Here is a 23,851-nt window from a genome sequence, read left to right as displayed (position 1 = left end):
CAGTGAGAAACGCACTGTCTTGGCGAAAGAAAGCGTTTTTGTACAACTTCATATAAATAGCTGTAACTTTTGATAGAAGACTCGGATACACATGTTTATGGCTTTATCTTATAGAACTCAAGGTCCCCGTGCTGGGAAAACAGGATTTGCAGCTGTTTGAGCTAAGATTTTCAAGTTATACACATAATGAAAACCTATACTTTGTTTCGGTCGAGTTCCCCATTCAAATGCATGTAACAGTGAGAAACGCACTGTCTTGGCAAAAGAAAGTGTTTTTGTACAACTTCATATAAATAGCTGTAACTTTTGATAGAAGACTCGGATACACATGTTTATGGCTTTATCTTATAGAACTCAAGGTCCCTGTGCTGGGAAAACAGGATTTGCAGCTGTTTGAGCTAAGATTTTCAAGTTATACACATAATGAAAACCTATACTTTGTTTCGGTCGAGTTCCCCATTCAAATGCATGTAACAGTGAGAAACGCACTGTCTTGGCGAAAGAAAGCGTTTTTGTACAACTTCATATAAATAGCTGTAACTTTTGATAGAAGACTCGGATACACATGTTTATGGCTTTATCTTATAGAACTCAAGGTCCCCGTGCTGGGAAAACAGGATTTGCAGCTGTTTGAGCTAAGATTTTCAAGTTATACACATAATGAAAACCTATACTTTGTTTCGGTCGAGTTCCCCATTCAAATGCATGTAACAGTGAGAAACGCACTGTCTTGGCGAAAGAAAGCGTTTTTGTACAACTTCATATAAATAGCTGTAACTTTTGATAGAAGACTCGGATACACATCTTTATGGCTTTATCTTATAGAACTCAAGGTCCCTGTGCTGGGAAAACAGGATTTGCAGCTGTTTGAGCTAAGATTTTCAAGTTATACACATAATGAAAACCTATACTTTGTTTCGGTCGAGTTCCCCATTCAAATGCATGTAACAGTGAGAAACGCACTGTCTTGGCGAAAGAAAGTGTTTTTGTACAACTTCATATAAATAGCTGTAACTTTTGATAGAAGACTCGGATACACATGTTTATGGCTTTATCTTATAGAACTCAAGGTCCCTGTGCTGGGAAAACAGGATTTGCAGCTGTTTGAGCTAAGATTTTCAAGTTATACACATAATGAAAACCTATACTTTGTTTCGGTCGAGTTCCCCATTCAAATGCATGTAACAGTGAGAAACGCACTGTCTTGGCGAAAGAAAGCGTTTTTGTACAACTTCATATAAATCGCTGTAACTTTTGATAGAAGACTCGGATACACATGTTTATGGCTTTATCTTATAGAACTCAAGGTCCCTGTGCTGGGAAAACAGGATTTGCAGCTGTTTGAGCTAAGATTTTCAAGTTATACACATAATGAAAACCTATACTTTGTTTCGGTCGAGTTCCCCATTCAAATGCATGTAACAGTGAGAAACGCACTGTCTTGGCGAAAGAAAGTGTTTTTGTACAACTTCATATAAATAGCTGTAACTTTTGATAGAAGACTCGGATACACATGTTTATGGCTTTATCTTATAGAACTCAAGGTCCCTGTGCTGGGAAAACAGGATTTGCAGCTGTTTGAGCTAAGATTTTCAAGTTATACACATAATGAAAACCTATACTTTGTTTCGGTCGAGTTCCCCATTCAAATGCATGTAACAGTGAGAAACGCACTGTCTTGGCGAAAGAAAGCGTTTTTGTACAACTTCATATAAATCGCTGTAACTTTTGATAGAAGACTCGGATACACATCTTTATGGCTTTATCTTATAGAACTCAAGGTCCCTGTGCTGGGAAAACAGGATTTGCAGCTGTTTGAGCTAAGATTTTCAAGTTATACACATAATGAAAACCTATACTTTGTTTCGGTCGAGTTCCCCATTCAAATGCATGTAACAGTGAGAAACGCACTGTCTTGGCGAAAGAAAGCGTTTTTGTACAACTTCATATAAATAGCTGTAACTTTTGATAGAAGACTCGGATACACATCTTTATGGCTTTATCTTATAGAACTCAAGGTCCCTGTGCTGGGAAAACAGGATTTGCAGCTGTTTGAGCTAAGATTTTCAAGTTATACACATAATGAAAACCTATACTTTGTTTCGGTCGAGTTCCCCATTCAAATGCATGTAACAGTGAGAAACGCACTGTCTTGGCGAAAGAAAGCGTTTTTGTACAACTTCATATAAATAGCTGTAACTTTTGATAGAAGACTCGTATACACATGTTTATGGCTTTATCTTATAGAACTCAAGGTCCCTGTGCTGGGAAAACAGGATTTGCAGCTGTTTGAGCTAAGATTTTCAAGTTATACACATAATGAAAACCTATACTTTGTTTCGGTCGAGTTCCCCATTCAAATGCATGTAACAGTGAGAAACGCACTGTCTTGGCGGAAGAAAGCGTTTTTGTACAACTTCATATAAATAGCTGTAACTTTTGATAGAAGACTCGGATACACATGTTTATGGCTTTATCTTATAGAACTCAAGGTCCCCGTGCTGGGAAAACAGGATTTGCAGCTGTTTGAGCTAAGATTTTCAAGTTATACACATAATGAAAACCTATACTTTGTTTCGGTCGAGTTCCCCATTCAAATGCATGTAACAGTGAGAAACGCACTGTCTTGGCGAAAGAAAGCGCTTTTGTACAACTTCATATAAATAGCTGTAACTTTTGATAGAAGACTCGGATACACATGTTTATGGCTTTATCTTATAGAACTCAGGGTCCCTGTGCTGGGAAAACAGGATTTGCAGCCGTTTGAGCTAAGATTTCCAAGTTATACACATAATGAAAACCTATACTTTGTTTCGGTCGAGTTCCCCATTCAAATGCATGTAACAGTGAGAAACGCACTGTCTTGGCGAAAGAAAGCGTTTTTGTACAACTTCATATAAATAGCTGTAACTTTTGATAGAAGACTCGGATACACATCTTTATGGCTTTATCTTATACAACTCAAGGTCCCCGTGCTGGGAAAACAGGATTTGCAGCTGTTTGAGCTAAGATTTTCAAGTTATACACATAATGAAAACCTATACTTTGTTTCGGTCGAGTTCCCCATTCAAATGCATGTAACAGTGAGAAACGCACTGTCTTGGCGAAAGAAAGCGTTTTTGTACAACTTCATATAAATAGCTGTAACTTTTGATAGAAGACTCGGATACACATCTTTATGGCTTTATCTTATAGAACTCAAGGTCCCTGTGCTGGGAAAACAGGATTTGCAGCTGTTTGAGCTAAGATTTTCAAGTTATACACATAATGAAAACCTATACTTTGTTTCGGTCGAGTTCCCCATTCAAATACATGTAACAGTGAGAAACGCACTGTCTTGGCGAAAGAAAGCGTTTTTGTACAACTTCATATAAATCGCTGTAACTTTTGATAGAAGACTCGGATACACATCTTTATGACTTTATCTTATAGAACTCAAGGTCCCTGTGCTGGGAAAACAGGATTTGCAGCTGTTTGAGCTAAGATTTTCAAGTTATACACATAATGAAAACCTATACTTTGTTTCGGTCGAGTTCCCCATTCAAATGCATGTAACAGTGAGAAACGCACTGTCTTGGCGAAAGAAAGCGTTTTTGTACAACTTCATATAAATAGCTGTAACTTTTGATAGAAGACTCGGATACACATGTTTATGGCTTTATCTTATAGAACTCAAGGTCCCCGTGCTGGGAAAACAGGATTTGCAGCTGTTTGAGCTAAGATTTTCAAGTTATACACATAATGAAAACCTATACTTTGTTTCGGTCGAGTTCCCCATTCAAATGCATGTAACAGTGAGAAACGCACTGTCTTGGCGAAAGAAAGCGTTTTTGTACAACTTCATATAAATAGCTGTAACTTTTGATAGAAGACTCGGATACACATGTTTATGGCTTTATCTTATAGAACTCAAGGTCCCTGTGCTGGGAAAACAGGATTTGCAGCTGTTTGAGCTAAGATTTTCAAGTTATACACATAATGAAAACCTATACTTTGTTTCGGTCGAGTTCCCCATTCAAATGCATGTAACAGTGAGAAACGCACTGTCTTGGCGAAAGAAAGCGTTTTTGTACAACTTCATATAAATAGCTGTAACTTTTGATAGAAGACTCGGATACACATCTTTATGGCTTTATCTTATAGAACTCAAGGTCCCTGTGCTGGGAAAACAGGATTTGCAGCTGTTTGAGCTAAGATTTTCAAGTTATACACATAATGAAAACCTATACTTTGTTTCGGTCGAGTTCCCCATTCAAATGCATGTAACAGTGAGAAACGCACTGTCTTGGCGGAAGAAAGCGTTTTTGTACAACTTCATATAAATAGCTGTAACTTTTGATAGAAGACTCGGATACACATGTTTATGGCTTTATCTTATAGAACTCAAGGTCCCCGTGCTGGGAAAACAGGATTTGCAGCTGTTTGAGCTAAGATTTTCAAGTTATACACATAATGAAAACCTATACTTTGTTTCGGTCGAGTTCCCCATTCAAATGCATGTAAAAGTGAGAAACGCACTGTCTTGGCGAAAGAAAGCGTTTTTGTACAACTTTATATAAATAGCTGTAACTTTTGATAGAAGACTCGGATACACATGTTTATGGCTTTATCTTATAGAACTCAAGGTCCCCGTGCTGGGAAAACAGGATTTGCAGCTGTTTGAGCTAAGATTTTCAAGTTATACACATAATGAAAACCTATACTTTGTTTCGGTCGAGTTCCCCATTCAAATGCATGTAACAGTGAGAAACGCACTGTCTTGGCGAAAGAAAGTGTTTTTGTACAACTTCATATAAATAGCTGTAACTTTTGATAGAAGACTCGGATACACATGTTTATGGCTTTATCTTATAGAACTCAAGGTCCCTGTGCTGGGAAAACAGGATTTGCAGCTGTTTGAGCTAAGATTTTCAAGTTATACACATAATGAAAACCTATACTTTGTTTCGGTCGAGTTCCCCATTCAAATGCATGTAACAGTGAGAAACGCACTGTCTTGGCGAAAGAAAGCGTTTTTGTACAACTTCATATAAATCGCTGTAACTTTTGATAGAAGACTCGGATACACATCTTTATGGCTTTATCTTATAGAACTCAAGGTCCCTGTGCTGGGAAAACAGGATTTGCAGCTGTTTGAGCTAAGATTTTCAAGTTATACACATAATGAAAACCTATACTTTGTTTCGGTCGAGTTCCCCATTCAAATGCATGTAACAGTGAGAAACGCACTGTCTTGGCGAAAGAAAGTGTTTTTGTACAACTTCATATAAATAGCTGTAACTTTTGATAGAAGACTCGGATACACATGTTTATGGCTTTATCTTATAGAACTCAAGGTCCCTGTGCTGGGAAAACAGGATTTGCAGCTGTTTGAGCTAAGATTTTCAAGTTATACACATAATGAAAACCTATACTTTGTTTCGGTCGAGTTCCCCATTCAAATGCATGTAACAGTGAGAAACGCACTGTCTTGGCGAAAGAAAGCGTTTTTGTACAACTTCATATAAATAGCTGTAACTTTTGATAGAAGACTCGGATACACATGTTTATGGCTTTATCTTATAGAACTCAAGGTCCCTGTGCTGGGAAAACAGGATTTGCAGCTGTTTGAGCTAAGATTTTCAAGTTATACACATAATGAAAACCTATACTTTGTTTCGGTCGAGTTCCCCATTCAAATGCATGTAACAGTGAGAAACGCACTGTCTTGGCGGAAGAAAGCGTTTTTGTACAACTTCATATAAATAGCTGTAACTTTTGATAGAAGACTCGGATACACATGTTTATGGCTTTATCTTATAGAACTCAAGGTCCCCGTGCTGGGAAAACAGGATTTGCAGCTGTTTGAGCTAAGATTTTCAAGTTATACACATAATGAAAACCTATACTTTGTTTCGGTCGAGTTCCCCATTCAAATGCATGTAACAGTGAGAAACGCACTGTCTTGGCGAAAGAAAGCGTTTTTGTACAACTTCATATAAATAGCTGTAACTTTTGATAGAAGACTCGGATACACATCTTTATGGCTTTATCTTATAGAACTCAAGGTCCCTGTGCTGGGAAAACAGGATTTGCAGCTGTTTGAGCTAAGATTTTCAAGTTATACACATAATGAAAACCTATACTTTGTTTCGGTCGAGTTCCCCATTCAAATGCATGTAACAGTGAGAAACGCACTGTCTTGGCGAAAGAAAGCGTTTTTGTACAACTTCATATAAATAGCTGTAACTTTTGATAGAAGACTCGGATACACATGTTTATGGCTTTATCTTATAGAACTCAAGGTCCCTGTGCTGGGAAAACAGGATTTGCAGCTGTGTGAGCTAAGATTTTCAAGTTATACACATAATGAAAACCTATACTTTGTTTCGGTCGAGTTCCCCATTCAAATGCATGTAACAGTGAGAAACGCACTGTCTTGGCGAAAGAAAGCGTTTTTGTACAACTTCATATAAATAGCTGTAACTTTTGATAGAAGACTCGGATACACATGTTTATGGCTTTATCTTATAGAACTCAAGGTCCCCGTGCTGGGAAAACAGGATTTGCAGCTGTTTGAGCTAAGATTTTCAAGTTATACACATAATGAAAACCTATACTTTGTTTCGGTCGAGTTCCCCATTCAAATGCATGTAACAGTGAGAAACGCACTGTCTTGGCGAAAGAAAGCGTTTTTGTACAACTTCATATAAATAGCTGTAACTTTTGATAGAAGACTCGGATACACATGTTTATGGCTTTATCTTATAGAACTCAAGGTCCCTGTGCTGGGAAAACAGGATTTGCAGCTGTTTGAGCTAAGATTTTCAAGTTATACACATAATGAAAACCTATACTTTGTTTCGGTCGAGTTCCCCATTCAAATGCATGTAACAGTGAGAAACGCACTGTCTTGGCGAAAGAAAGCGTTTTTGTACAACTTCATATAAATAGCTGTAACTTTTGATAGAAGACTCGGATACACATCTTTATGGCTTTATCTTATAGAACTCAAGGTCCCTGTGCTGGGAAAACAGGATTTGCAGCTGTTTGAGCTAAGATTTTCAAGTTATACACATAATGAAAACCTATACTTTGTTTCGGTCGAGTTCCCCATTCAAATGCATGTAACAGTGAGAAACGCACTGTCTTGGCGGAAGAAAGCGTTTTTGTACAACTTCATATAAATAGCTGTAACTTTTGATAGAAGACTCGGATACACATGTTTATGGCTTTATCTTATAGAACTCAAGGTCCCCGTGCTGGGAAAACAGGATTTGCAGCTGTTTGAGCTAAGATTTTCAAGTTATACACATAATGAAAACCTATACTTTGTTTCGGTCGAGTTCCCCATTCAAATGCATGTAAAAGTGAGAAACGCACTGTCTTGGCGAAAGAAAGCGTTTTTGTACAACTTTATATAAATAGCTGTAACTTTTGATAGAAGACTCGGATACACATGTTTATGGCTTTATCTTATAGAACTCAAGGTCCCCGTGCTGGGAAAACAGGATTTGCAGCTGTTTGAGCTAAGATTTTCAAGTTATACACATAATGAAAACCTATACTTTGTTTCGGTCGAGTTCCCCATTCAAATGCATGTAACAGTGAGAAACGCACTGTCTTGGCGAAAGAAAGTGTTTTTGTACAACTTCATATAAATAGCTGTAACTTTTGATAGAAGACTCGGATACACATGTTTATGGCTTTATCTTATAGAACTCAAGGTCCCTGTGCTGGGAAAACAGGATTTGCAGCTGTTTGAGCTAAGATTTTCAAGTTATACACATAATGAAAACCTATACTTTGTTTCGGTCGAGTTCCCCATTCAAATGCATGTAACAGTGAGAAACGCACTGTCTTGGCGAAAGAAAGCGTTTTTGTACAACTTCATATAAATCGCTGTAACTTTTGATAGAAGACTCGGATACACATCTTTATGGCTTTATCTTATAGAACTCAAGGTCCCTGTGCTGGGAAAACAGGATTTGCAGCTGTTTGAGCTAAGATTTTCAAGTTATACACATAATGAAAACCTATACTTTGTTTCGGTCGAGTTCCCCATTCAAATGCATGTAACAGTGAGAAACGCACTGTCTTGGCGAAAGAAAGTGTTTTTGTACAACTTCATATAAATAGCTGTAACTTTTGATAGAAGACTCGGATACACATGTTTATGGCTTTATCTTATAGAACTCAAGGTCCCTGTGCTGGGAAAACAGGATTTGCAGCTGTTTGAGCTAAGATTTTCAAGTTATACACATAATGAAAACCTATACTTTGTTTCGGTCGAGTTCCCCATTCAAATGCATGTAACAGTGAGAAACGCACTGTCTTGGCGAAAGAAAGCGTTTTTGTACAACTTCATATAAATCGCTGTAACTTTTGATAGAAGACTCGGATACACATCTTTATGGCTTTATCTTATAGAACTCAAGGTCCCTGTGCTGGGAAAACAGGATTTGCAGCTGTTTGAGCTAAGATTTTCAAGTTATACACATAATGAAAACCTATACTTTGTTTCGGTCGAGTTCCCCATTCAAATGCATGTAACAGTGAGAAACGCACTGTCTTGGCGAAAGAAAGTGTTTTTGTACAACTTCATATAAATAGCTGTAACTTTTGATAGAAGACTCGGATACACATGTTTATGGCTTTATCTTATAGAACTCAAGGTCCCTGTGCTGGGAAAACAGGATTTGCAGCTGTTTGAGCTAAGATTTTCAAGTTATACACATAATGAAAACCTATACTTTGTTTCGGTCGAGTTCCCCATTCAAATGCATGTAACAGTGAGAAACGCACTGTCTTGGCGAAAGAAAGCGTTTTTGTACAACTTCATATAAATCGCTGTAACTTTTGATAGAAGACTCGGATACACATGTTTATGGCTTTATCTTATAGAACTCAAGGTCCCTGTGCTGGGAAAACAGGATTTGCAGCTGTTTGAGCTAAGATTTTCAAGTTATACACATAATGAAAACCTATACTTTGTTTCGGTCGAGTTCCCCATTCAAATGCATGTAACAGTGAGAAACGCACTGTCTTGGCGAAAGAAAGCGTTTTTGTACAACTTCATATAAATAGCTGTAACTTTTGATAGAAGACTCGGATACACATCTTTATGGCTTTATCTTATAGAACTCAAGGTCCCTGTGCTGGGAAAACAGGATTTGCAGCTGTTTGAGCTAAGATTTTCAAGTTATACACATAATGAAAACCTATACTTTGTTTCGGTCGAGTTCCCCATTCAAATGCATGTAACAGTGAGAAACGCACTGTCTTGGCGAAAGAAAGCGTTTTTGTACAACTTCATATAAATCGCTGTAACTTTTGATAGAAGACTCGGATACACATCTTTATGGCTTTATCTTATAGAACTCAAGGTCCCTGTGCTGGGAAAACAGGATTTGCAGCTGTTTGAGCTAAGATTTTCAAGTTATACACATAATGAAAACCTATACTTTGTTTCGGTCGAGTTCCCCATTCAAATGCATGTAACAGTGAGAAACGCACTGTCTTGGCGAAAGAAAGTGTTTTTGTACAACTTCATATAAATAGCTGTAACTTTTGATAGAAGACTCGGATACACATGTTTATGGCTTTATCTTATAGAACTCAAGGTCCCTGTGCTGGGAAAACAGGATTTGCAGCTGTTTGAGCTAAGATTTTCAAGTTATACACATAATGAAAACCTATACTTTGTTTCGGTCGAGTTCCCCATTCAAATGCATGTAACAGTGAGAAACGCAGTCTTGGCGAAAGAAAGCGTTTTTGTACAACTTCATATAAATCGCTGTAACTTTTGATAGAAGACTCGGATACACATCTTTATGGCTTTATCTTATAGAACTCAAGGTCCCTGTGCTGGGAAAACAGGATTTGCAGCTGTTTGAGCTAAGATTTTCAAGTTATACACATAATGAAAACCTATACTTTGTTTCGGTCGAGTTCCCCATTCAAATGCATGTAACAGTGAGAAACGCACTGTCTTGGCGGAAGAAAGCGTTTTTGTACAACTTCATATAAATAGCTGTAACTTTTGATAGAAGACTCGGATACACATGTTTATGGCTTTATCTTATAGAACTCAAGGTCCCCGTGCTGGGAAAACAGGATTTGCAGCTGTTTGAGCTAAGATTTTCAAGTTATACACATAATGAAAACCTATACTTTGTTTCGGTCGAGTTCCCCATTCAAATGCATGTAACAGTGAGAAACGCACTGTCTTGGCGAAAGAAAGCGTTTTTGTACAACTTCATATAAATAGCTGTAACTTTTGATAGAAGACTCGGATACACATCTTTATGGCTTTATCTTATAGAACTCAAGGTCCCTGTGCTGGGAAAACAGGATTTGCAGCTGTTTGAGCTAAGATTTTCAAGTTATACACATAATGAAAACCTATACTTTGTTTCGGTCGAGTTCCCCATTCAAATGCATGTAACAGTGAGAAACGCACTGTCTTGGCGAAAGAAAGCGTTTTTGTACAACTTCATATAAATAGCTGTAACTTTTGATAGAAGACTCGGATACACATGTTTATGGCTTTATCTTATAGAACTCAAGGTCCCTGTGCTGGGAAAACAGGATTTGCAGCTGTTTGAGCTAAGATTTTCAAGTTATACACATAATGAAAACCTATACTTTGTTTCGGTCGAGTTCCCCATTCAAATGCATGTAACAGTGAGAAACGCACTGTCTTGGCGAAAGAAAGCGTTTTTGTACAACTTCATATAAATAGCTGTAACTTTTGATAGAAGACTCGGATACACATGTTTATGGCTTTATCTTATAGAACTCAAGGTCCCCGTGCTGGGAAAACAGGATTTGCAGCTGTTTGAGCTAAGATTTTCAAGTTATACACATAATGAAAACCTATACTTTGTTTCGGTCGAGTTCCCCATTCAAATGCATGTAACAGTGAGAAACGCACTGTCTTGGCGAAAGAAAGCGTTTTTGTACAACTTCATATAAATAGCTGTAACTTTTGATAGAAGACTCGGATACACATGTTTATGGCTTTATCTTATAGAACTCAAGGTCCCTGTGCTGGGAAAACAGGATTTGCAGCTGTTTGAGCTAAGATTTTCAAGTTATACACATAATGAAAACCTATACTTTGTTTCGGTCGAGTTCCCCATTCAAATGCATGTAACAGTGAGAAACGCACTGTCTTGGCGAAAGAAAGCGTTTTTGTACAACTTCATATAAATAGCTGTAACTTTTGATAGAAGACTCGGATACACATCTTTATGGCTTTATCTTATAGAACTCAAGGTCCCTGTGCTGGGAAAACAGGATTTGCAGCTGTTTGAGCTAAGATTTTCAAGTTATACACATAATGAAAACCTATACTTTGTTTCGGTCGAGTTCCCCATTCAAATGCATGTAACAGTGAGAAACGCACTGTCTTGGCGGAAGAAAGCGTTTTTGTACAACTTCATATAAATAGCTGTAACTTTTGATAGAAGACTCGGATACACATGTTTATGGCTTTATCTTATAGAACTCAAGGTCCCCGTGCTGGGAAAACAGGATTTGCAGCTGTTTGAGCTAAGATTTTCAAGTTATACACATAATGAAAACCTATACTTTGTTTCGGTCGAGTTCCCCATTCAAATGCATGTAAAAGTGAGAAACGCACTGTCTTGGCGAAAGAAAGCGTTTTTGTACAACTTTATATAAATAGCTGTAACTTTTGATAGAAGACTCGGATACACATGTTTATGGCTTTATCTTATAGAACTCAAGGTCCCCGTGCTGGGAAAACAGGATTTGCAGCTGTTTGAGCTAAGATTTTCAAGTTATACACATAATGAAAACCTATACTTTGTTTCGGTCGAGTTCCCCATTCAAATGCATGTAACAGTGAGAAACGCACTGTCTTGGCGAAAGAAAGTGTTTTTGTACAACTTCATATAAATAGCTGTAACTTTTGATAGAAGACTCGGATACACATGTTTATGGCTTTATCTTATAGAACTCAAGGTCCCTGTGCTGGGAAAACAGGATTTGCAGCTGTTTGAGCTAAGATTTTCAAGTTATACACATAATGAAAACCTATACTTTGTTTCGGTCGAGTTCCCCATTCAAATGCATGTAACAGTGAGAAACGCACTGTCTTGGCGAAAGAAAGCGTTTTTGTACAACTTCATATAAATCGCTGTAACTTTTGATAGAAGACTCGGATACACATCTTTATGGCTTTATCTTATAGAACTCAAGGTCCCTGTGCTGGGAAAACAGGATTTGCAGCTGTTTGAGCTAAGATTTTCAAGTTATACACATAATGAAAACCTATACTTTGTTTCGGTCGAGTTCCCCATTCAAATGCATGTAACAGTGAGAAACGCACTGTCTTGGCGAAAGAAAGTGTTTTTGTACAACTTCATATAAATAGCTGTAACTTTTGATAGAAGACTCGGATACACATGTTTATGGCTTTATCTTATAGAACTCAAGGTCCCTGTGCTGGGAAAACAGGATTTGCAGCTGTTTGAGCTAAGATTTTCAAGTTATACACATAATGAAAACCTATACTTTGTTTCGGTCGAGTTCCCCATTCAAATGCATGTAACAGTGAGAAACGCACTGTCTTGGCGAAAGAAAGCGTTTTTGTACAACTTCATATAAATCGCTGTAACTTTTGATAGAAGACTCGGATACACATCTTTATGGCTTTATCTTATAGAACTCAAGGTCCCTGTGCTGGGAAAACAGGATTTGCAGCTGTTTGAGCTAAGATTTTCAAGTTATACACATAATGAAAACCTATACTTTGTTTCGGTCGAGTTCCCCATTCAAATGCATGTAACAGTGAGAAACGCACTGTCTTGGCGAAAGAAAGTGTTTTTGTACAACTTCATATAAATAGCTGTAACTTTTGATAGAAGACTCGGATACACATGTTTATGGCTTTATCTTATAGAACTCAAGGTCCCTGTGCTGGGAAAACAGGATTTGCAGCTGTTTGAGCTAAGATTTTCAAGTTATACACATAATGAAAACCTATACTTTGTTTCGGTCGAGTTCCCCATTCAAATGCATGTAACAGTGAGAAACGCACTGTCTTGGCGAAAGAAAGCGTTTTTGTACAACTTCATATAAATCGCTGTAACTTTTGATAGAAGACTCGGATACACATCTTTATGGCTTTATCTTATAGAACTCAAGGTCCCTGTGCTGGGAAAACAGGATTTGCAGCTGTTTGAGCTAAGATTTTCAAGTTATACACATAATGAAAACCTATACTTTGTTTCGGTCGAGTTCCCCATTCAAATGCATGTAACAGTGAGAAACGCACTGTCTTGGCGAAAGAAAGCGTTTTTGTACAACTTCATATAAATAGCTGTAACTTTTGATAGAAGACTCGGATACACATCTTTATGGCTTTATCTTATAGAACTCAAGGTCCCTGTGCTGGGAAAACAGGATTTGCAGCTGTTTGAGCTAAGATTTTCAAGTTATACACATAATGAAAACCTATACTTTGTTTCGGTCGAGTTCCCCATTCAAATGCATGTAACAGTGAGAAACGCACTGTCTTGGCGAAAGAAAGCGTTTTTGTACAACTTCATATAAATCGCTGTAACTTTTGATAGAAGACTCGGATACACATCTTTATGGCTTTATCTTATAGAACTCAAGGTCCCTGTGCTGGGAAAACAGGATTTGCAGCTGTTTGAGCTAAGATTTTCAAGTTATACACATAATGAAAACCTATACTTTGTTTCGGTCGAGTTCCCCATTCAAATGCATGTAACAGTGAGAAACGCACTGTCTTGGCGAAAGAAAGTGTTTTTGTACAACTTCATATAAATAGCTGTAACTTTTGATAGAAGACTCGGATACACATGTTTATGGCTTTATCTTATAGAACTCAAGGTCCCTGTGCTGGGAAAACAGGATTTGCAGCTGTTTGAGCTAAGATTTTCAAGTTATACACATAATGAAAACCTATACTTTGTTTCGGTCGAGTTCCCCATTCAAATGCATGTAACAGTGAGAAACGCAGTCTTGGCGAAAGAAAGCGTTTTTGTACAACTTCATATAAATCGCTGTAACTTTTGATAGAAGACTCGGATACACATCTTTATGGCTTTATCTTATAGAACTCAAGGTCCCTGTGCTGGGAAAACAGGATTTGCAGCTGTTTGAGCTAAGATTTTCAAGTTATACACATAATGAAAACCTATACTTTGTTTCGGTCGAGTTCCCCATTCAAATGCATGTAACAGTGAGAAACGCACTGTCTTGGCGAAAGAAAGCGTTTTTGTACAACTTCATATAAATAGCTGTAACTTTTGATAGAAGACTCGGATACACATCTTTATGGCTTTATCTTATAGAACTCAAGGTCCCTGTGCTGGGAAAACAGGATTTGCAGCTGTTTGAGCTAAGATTTTCAAGTTATACACATAATGAAAACCTATACTTTGTTTCGGTCGAGTTCCCCATTCAAATGCATGTAACAGTGAGAAACGCACTGTCTTGGCGAAAGAAAGCGTTTTTGTACAACTTCATATAAATAGCTGTAACTTTTGATAGAAGACTCGGATACACATGTTTATGGCTTTATCTTATAGAACTCAAGGTCCCTGTGCTGGGAAAACAGGATTTGCAGCTGTTTGAGCTAAGATTTTCAAGTTATACACATAATGAAAACCTATACTTTGTTTCGGTCGAGTTCCCCATTCAAATGCATGTAACAGTGAGAAACGCACTGTCTTGGCGAAAGAAAGCGTTTTTGTACAACTTCATATAAATCGCTGTAACTTTTGATAGAAGACTCGGATACACATCTTTATGGCTTTATCTTATAGAACTCAAGGTCCCTGTGCTGGGAAAACAGGATTTGCAGCTGTTTGAGCTAAGATTTTCAAGTTATACACATAATGAAAACCTATACTTTGTTTCGGTCGAGTTCCCCATTCAAATGCATGTAACAGTGAGAAACGCACTGTCTTGGCGAAAGAAAGCGTTTTTGTACAACTTCATATAAATAGCTGTAACTTTTGATAGAAGACTCGGATACACATCTTTATGGCTTTATCTTATAGAACTCAAGGTCCCTGTGCTGGGAAAACAGGATTTGCAGCTGTTTGAGCTAAGATTTTCAAGTTATACACATAATGAAAACCTATACTTTGTTTCGGTCGAGTTCCCCATTCAAATGCATGTAACAGTGAGAAACGCACTGTCTTGGCGAAAGAAAGCGTTTTTGTACAACTTCATATAAATAGCTGTAACTTTTGATAGAAGACTCGGATACACATGTTTATGGCTTTATCTTATAGAACTCAAGGTCCCTGTGCTGGGAAAACAGGATTTGCAGCTGTTTGAGCTAAGATTTTCAAGTTATACACATAATGAAAACCTATACTTTGTTTCGGTCGAGTTCCCCATTCAAATGCATGTAACAGTGAGAAACGCACTGTCTTGGCGGAAGAAAGCGTTTTTGTACAACTTCATATAAATAGCTGTAACTTTTGATAGAAGACTCGGATACACATGTTTATGGCTTTATCTTATAGAACTCAAGGTCCCCGTGCTGGGAAAACAGGATTTGCAGCTGTTTGAGCTAAGATTTTCAAGTTATACACATAATGAAAACCTATACTTTGTTTCGGTCGAGTTCCCCATTCAAATGCATGTAACAGTGAGAAACGCACTGTCTTGGCGAAAGAAAGCGCTTTTGTACAACTTCATATAAATAGCTGTAACTTTTGATAGAAGACTCGGATACACATGTTTATGGCTTTATCTTATAGAACTCAAGGTCCCCGTGCTGGGAAAACAGGATTTGCAGCTGTTTGAGCTAAGATTTTCAAGTTATACACATAATGAAAACCTATACTTTGTTTCGGTCGAGTTCCCCATTCAAATGCATGTAACAGTGAGAAACGCACTGTCTTGGCGAAAGAAAGCGTTTTTGTACAACTTCATATAAATAGCTGTAACTTTTGATAGAAGACTCGGATACACATCTTTATGGCTTTATCTTATAGAACTCAAGGTCCCTGTGCTGGGAAAACAGGATTTGCAGCTGTTTGAGCTAAGATTTTCAAGTTATACACATAATGAAAACCTATACTTTGTTTCGGTCGAGTTCCCCATTCAAATGCATGTAACAGTGAGAAACGCACTGTCTTGGCGAAAGAAAGCGTTTTTGTACAACTTCATATAAATAGCTGTAACTTTTGATAGAAGACTCGGATACACATGTTTATGGCTTTATCTTATAGAACTCAAGGTCCCTGTGCTGGGAAAACAGGATTTGCAGCTGTTTGAGCTAAGATTTTCAAGTTATACACATAATGAAAACCTATACTTTGTTTCGGTCGAGTTCCCCATTCAAATGCATGTAACAGTGAGAAACGCACTGTCTTGGCGAAAGAAAGCGTTTTTGTACAACTTCATATAAATCGCTGTAACTTTTGATAGAAGACTCGGATACACATCTTTATGGCTTTATCTTATAGAACTCAAGGTCCCTGTGCTGGGAAAACAGGATTTGCAGCTGTTTGAGCTAAGATTTTCAAGTTATACACATAATGAAAACCTATACTTTGTTTCGGTCGAGTTCCCCATTCAAATGCATGTAACAGTGAGAAACGCACTGTCTTGGCGAAAGAAAGCGTTTTTGTACAACTTCATATAAATAGCTGTAACTTTTGATAGAAGACTCGGATACACATCTTTATGGCTTTATCTTATAGAACTCAAGGTCCCTGTGCTGGGAAAACAGGATTTGCAGCTGTTTGAGCTAAGATTTTCAAGTTATACACATAATGAAAACCTATACTTTGTTTCGGTCGAGTTCCCCATTCAAATGCATGTAACAGTGAGAAACGCACTGTCTTGGCGAAAGAAAGCGTTTTTGTACAACTTCATATAAATCGCTGTAACTTTTGATAGAAGACTCGGATACACATCTTTATGGCTTTATCTTATAGAACTCAAGGTCCCTGTGCTGGGAAAACAGGATTTGCAGCTGTTTGAGCTAAGATTTTCAAGTTATACACATAATGAAAACCTATACTTTGTTTCGGTCGAGTTCCCCATTCAAATGCATGTAACAGTGAGAAACGCACTGTCTTGGCGAAAGAAAGTGTTTTTGTACAACTTCATATAAATAGCTGTAACTTTTGATAGAAGACTCGGATACACATGTTTATGGCTTTATCTTATAGAACTCAAGGTCCCTGTGCTGGGAAAACAGGATTTGCAGCTGTTTGAGCTAAGATTTTCAAGTTATACACATAATGAAAACCTATACTTTGTTTCGGTCGAGTTCCCCATTCAAATGCATGTAACAGTGAGAAACGCACTGTCTTGGCGAAAGAAAGTGTTTTTGTACAACTTCATATAAATAGCTGTAACTTTTGATAGAAGACTCGGATACACATGTTTATGGCTTTATCTTATAGAACTCAAGGTCCCTGTGCTGGGAAAACAGGATTTGCAGCTGTTTGAGCTAAGATTTTCAAGTTATACACATAATGAAAACCTATACTTTGTTTCGGTCGAGTTCCCCATTCAAATGCATGTAACAGTGAGAAACGCAGTCTTGGCGAAAGAAAGCGTTTTTGTACAACTTCATATAAATCGCTGTAACTTTTGATAGAAGACTCGGATACACATCTTTATGGCTTTATCTTATAGAACTCAAGGTCCCTGTGCTGGGAAAACAGGATTGCAGCTGTTTGAGCTAAGATTTTCAAGTTATACACATAATGAAAACCTATACTTTGTTTCGGTCGAGTTCCCCATTCAAATGCATGTAACAGTGAGAAACGCACTGTCTTGGCGAAAGAAAGCGTTTTTGTACAACTTCATATAAATAGCTGTAACTTTTGATAGAAGACTCGGATACACATCTTTATGGCTTTATCTTATAGAACTCAAGGTCCCTGTGCTGGGAAAACAGGATTTGCAGCTGTTTGAGCTAAGATTTTCAAGTTATACACATAATGAAAACCTATACTTTGTTTCGGTCGAGTTCCCCATTCAAATGCATGTTGCAGTGAGAAACGCACTGTCTTGGCGAAAGAAAGCGTTTTTGTACAACTTCATATAAATAGCTGTAACTTTTGATAGAAGACTCGGATACACATGTTTATGGCTTTATCTTATAGAACTCAAGGTCCCTGTGCTGGGAAAACAGGATTTGCAGCTGTTTGAGCTAAGATTTTCAAGTTATACACATAATGAAAACCTATACTTTGTTTCGGTCGAGTTCCCCATTCAAATGCATGTAACAGTGAGAAACGCACTGTCTTGGCGAAAGAAAGCGTTTTTGTACAACTTCATATAAATCGCTGTAACTTTTGATAGAAGACTCGGATACACATCTTTATGGCTTTATCTTATAGAACTCAAGGTCCCTGTGCTGGGAAAACAGGATTTGCAGCTGTTTGAGCTAAGATTTTCAAGTTATACACATAATGAAAACCTATACTTTGTTTCGGTCGAGTTCCCCATTCAAATGCATGTAACAGTGAGAAACGCACTGTCTTGGCGAAAGAAAGCGTTTTTGTACAACTTCATATAAATAGCTGTAACTTTTGATAGAAGACTCGGATACACATGTTTATGGCTTTATCTTATAGAACTCAAGGTCCCTGTGCTGGGAAAACAGGATTTGCAGCTGTTTGAGCTAAGATTTTCAAGTTATACACATAATGAAAACCTATACTTTGTTTCGGTCGAGTTCCCCATTCAAATGCATGTAACAGTGAGAAACGCACTGTCTTGGCGAAAGAAAGCGTTTTTGTACAACTTCATATAAATAGCTGTAACTTTTGATAGAAGACTCGGATACACATGTTTATGGCTTTATCTTATAGAACTCAAGGTCCCTGTGCTGGGAAAACAGGATTTGCAGCTGTTTGAGCTAAGATTTTCAAGTTATACACATAATGAAAACCTATACTTTGTTTCGGTCGAGTTCCCCATTCAAATGCATGTAACAGTGAGAAACGCACTGTCTTGGCGGAAGAAAGCGTTTTTGTACAACTTCATATAAATAGCTGTAACTTTTGATAGAAGACTCGGATACACATGTTTATGGCTTTATCTTATAGAACTCAAGGTCCCCGTGCTGGGAAAACAGGATTTGCAGCTGTTTGAGCTAAGATTTTCAAGTTATACACATAATGAAAACCTATACTTTGTTTCGGTCGAGTTCCCCATTCAAATGCATGTAACAGTGAGAAACGCACTGTCTTGGCGAAAGAAAGCGCTTTTGTACAACTTCATATAAATAGCTGTAACTTTTGATAGAAGACTCGGATACACATGTTTATGGCTTTATCTTATAGAACTCAAGGTCCCCGTGCTGGGAAAACAGGATTTGCAGCTGTTTGAGCTAAGATTTTCAAGTTATACACATAATGAAAACCTATACTTTGTTTCGGTCGAGTTCCCCATTCAAATGCATGTAACAGTGAGAAACGCACTGTCTTGGCGAAAGAAAGCGTTTTTGTACAACTTCATATAAATAGCTGTAACTTTTGATAGAAGACTCGGATACACATCTTTATGGCTTTATCTTATAGAACTCAAGGTCCCTGTGCTGGGAAAACAGGATTTGCAGCTGTTTGAGCTAAGATTTTCAAGTTATACACATAATGAAAACCTATACTTTGTTTCGGTCGAGTTCCCCATTCAAATGCATGTAACAGTGAGAAACGCACTGTCTTGGCGAAAGAAAGCGTTTTTGTACAACTTCATATAAATAGCTGTAACTTTTGATAGAAGACTCGGATACACATGTTTATGGCTTTATCTTATAGAACTCAAGGTCCCCGTGCTGGGAAAACAGGATTTGCAGCTGTTTGAGCTAAGATTTTCAAGTTATACACATAATGAAAACCTATACTTTGTTTCGGTCGAGTTCCCCATTCAAATGCATGTAACAGTGAGAAACGCACTGTCTTGGCGAAAGAAAGCGTTTTTGTACAACTTCATATAAATAGCTGTAACTTTTGATAGAAGACTCGGATACACATGTTTATGGCTTTATCTTATAGAACTCAAGGTCCCTGTGCTGGGAAAACAGGATTTGCAGCTGTTTGAGCTAAGATTTTCAAGTTATACACATAATGAAAACCTATACTTTGTTTCGGTCGAGTTCCCCATTCAAATGCATGTAACAGTGAGAAACGCACTGTCTTGGCGAAAGAAAGCGTTTTTGTACAACTTCATATAAATAGCTGTAACTTTTGATAGAAGACTCGGATACACATCTTTATGGCTTTATCTTATAGAACTCAAGGTCCCTGTGCTGGGAAAACAGGATTTGCAGCTGTTTGAGCTAAGATTTTCAAGTTATACACATAATGAAAACCTATACTTTGTTTCGGTCGAGTTCCCCATTCAAATGCATGTAACAGTGAGAAACGCACTGTCTTGGCGAAAGAAAGCGTTTTTGTACAACTTCATATAAATAGCTGTAACTTTTGATAGAAGACTCGGATACACATGTTTATGGCTTTATCTTATAGAACTCAAGGTCCCCGTGCTGGGAAAACAGGATTTGCAGCTGTTTGAGCTAAGATTTTCAAGTTATACACATAATGAAAACCTATACTTTGTTTCGGTCGAGTTCCCCATTCAAATGCATGTAACAGTGAGAAACGCACTGTCTTGGCGAAAGAAAGCGTTTTTGTACAACTTCATATAAATAGCTGTAACTTTTGATAGAAGACTCGGATACACATGTTTATGGCTTTATCTTATAGAACTCAAGGTCCCTGTGCTGGGAAAACAGGATTTGCAGCTGTTTGAGCTAAGATTTTCAAGTTATACACATAATGAAAACCTATACTTTGTTTCGGTCGAGTTCCCCATTCAAATGCATGTAACAGTGAGAAACGCACTGTCTTGGCGAAAGAAAGCGTTTTTGTACAACTTCATATAAATCGCTGTAACTTTTGATAGAAGACTCGGATACACATCTTTATGGCTTTATCTTATAGAACTCAAGGTCCCTGTGCTGGGAAAACAGGATTTGCAGCTGTTTGAGCTAAGATTTTCAAGTTATACACATAATGAAAACCTATACTTTGTTTCGGTCGAGTTCCCCATTCAAATGCATGTAACAGTGAGAAACGCACTGTCTTGGCGAAAGAAAGCGTTTTTGTACAACTTCATATAAATAGCTGTAACTTTTGATAGAAGACTCGGATACACATGTTTATGGCTTTATCTTATAGAACTCAAGGTCCCCGTGCTGGGAAAACAGGATTTGCAGCTGTTTGAGCTAAGATTTTCAAGTTATACACATAATGAAAACCTATACTTTGTTTCGGTCGAGTTCCCCATTCAAATGCATGTAACAGTGAGAAACGCACTGTCTTGGCGAAAGAAAGCGTTTTTGTACAACTTCATATAAATCGCTGTAACTTTTGATAGAAGACTCGGATACACATCTTTATGACTTTATCTTATAGAACTCAAGGTCCCTGTGCTGGGAAAACAGGATTTGCAGCTGTTTGAGCTAAGATTTTCAAGTTATACACATAATGAAAACCTATACTTTGTTTCGGTCGAGTTCCCCATTCAAATGCATGTAACAGTGAGACACGCACTGTCTTGGCGGAAGAAAGCGTTTTTGTACAACTTCATATAAATAGCTGTAACTTTTGATAGAAGACTCGGATACACATGTTTATGGCTTTATCTTATAGAACTCAAGGTCCCCGTGCTGGGAAAACAGGATTTGCAGCTGTTTGAGCTAAGATTTTCAAGTTATACACATAATGAAAACCTATACTTTGTTTCGGTCGAGTTCCCCATTCAAATGCATGTAACAGTGAGAAACGCACTGTCTTGGCGAAAGAAAACGTTTTTGTACAACTTCATATAAATAGCTGTAACTTTTGATAGAAGACTCGGATACACATCTTTATGGCTTTATCTTATAGAACTCAAGGTCCCTGTGCTGGGAAAACAGGATTTGCAGCTGTTTGAGCTAAGATTTTCAAGTTATACACATAATGAAAACCTATACTTTGTTTCGGTCGAGTTCCCCATTCAAATGCATGTAACAGTGAGAAACGCACTGTCTTGGCGAAAGAAAGCGTTTTTGTACAACTTCATATAAATAGCTGTAACTTTTGATAGAAGACTCGGATACACATCTTTATGGCTTTATCTTATAGAACTCAAGGTCCCCGTGCTGGGAAAACAGGATTTGCAGCTGTTTGAGCTAAGATTTTCAAGTTATACACATAATGAAAACCTATACTTTGTTTCGGTCGAGTTCCCCATTCAAATGCATGTAACAGTGAGAAACGCACTGTCTTGGCGAAAGAAAGCGTTTTTGTACAACTTCATATAAATAGCTGTAACTTTTGATAGAAGACTCGGATACACATGTTTATGGCTTTATCTTATAGAACTCAAGGTCCCTGTGCTGGGAAAACAGGATTTGCAGCTGTTTGAGCTAAGATTTTCAAGTTATACACATAATGAAAACCTATACTTTGTTTCGGTCGAGTTCCCCATTCAAATGCATGTAACAGTGAGAAACGCACTGTCTTGGCGAAAGAAAGCGTTTTTGTACAACTTCATATAAATCGCTGTAACTTTTGATAGAAGACTCGGATACACATCTTTATGGCTTTATCTTATAGAACTCAAGGTCCCTGTGCTGGGAAAACAGGATTTGCAGCTGTTTGAGCTAAGATTTTCAAGTTATACACATAATGAAAACCTATACTTTGTTTCGGTCGAGTTCCCCATTCAAATGCATGTAACAGTGAGAAACGCACTGTCTTGGCGAAAGAAAGCGTTTTTGTACAACTTCATATAAATAGCTGTAACTTTTGATAGAAGACTCGGATACACATGTTTATGGCTTTATCTTATAGAACTCAAGGTCCCCGTGCTGGGAAAACAGGATTTGCAGCTGTTTGAGCTAAGATTTTCAAGTTATACACATAATGAAAACCTATACTTTGTTTCGGTCGAGTTCCCCATTCAAATGCATGTAACAGTGAGAAACGCACTGTCTTGGCGAAAGAAAGCGTTTTTGTACAACTTCATATAAATAGCTGTAACTTTTGATAGAAGACTCGGATACACATGTTTATGGCTTTATCTTATAGAACTCAAGGTCCCTGTGCTGGGAAAACAGGATTTGCAGCTGTTTGAGCTAAGATTTTCAAGTTATACACATAATGAAAACCTATACTTTGTTTCGGTCGAGTTCCCCATTCAAATGCATGTAACAGTGAGAAACGCACTGTCTTGGCGAAAGAAAGCGTTTTTGTACAACTTCATATAAATAGCTGTAACTTTTGATAGAAGACTCGGATACACATCTTTATGGCTTTATCTTATAGAACTCAAGGTCCCTGTGCTGGGAAAACAGGATTTGCAGCTGTTTGAGCTAAGATTTTCAAGTTATACACATAATGAAAACCTATACTTTGTTTCGGTCGAGTTCCCCATTCAAATGCATGTAACAGTGAGAAACGCACTGTCTTGGCGAAAGAAAGCGTTTTTGTACAACTTCATATAAATAGCTGTAACTTTTGATAGAAGACTCGGATACACATGTTTATGGCTTTATCTTATAGAACTCAAGGTCCCTGTGCTGGGAAAACAGGATTTGCAGCTGTTTGAGCTAAGATTTTCAAGTTATACACATAATGAAAACCTATACTTTGTTTCGGTCGAGTTCCCCATTCAAATGCATGTAACAGTGAGAAACGCACTGTCTTGGCGGAAGAAAGCGTTTTTGTACAACTTCATATAAATAGCTGTAACTTTTGATAGAAGACTCGGATACACATGTTTATGGCTTTATCTTATAGAACTCAAGGTCCCCGTGCTGGGAAAACAGGATTTGCAGCTGTTT

This window comes from Copadichromis virginalis, linkage group LG12 (assembly GCF_057382275.1).
Source record: "Copadichromis virginalis isolate Kocher_CV1m ecotype Utaka linkage group LG12, C_Virginalis_male_GT1.1, whole genome shotgun sequence".
Classification (NCBI taxonomy): domain Eukaryota; kingdom Metazoa; phylum Chordata; class Actinopteri; order Cichliformes; family Cichlidae; genus Copadichromis; species Copadichromis virginalis.
Note: the sequence above shows the minus strand (reverse complement) of the source record.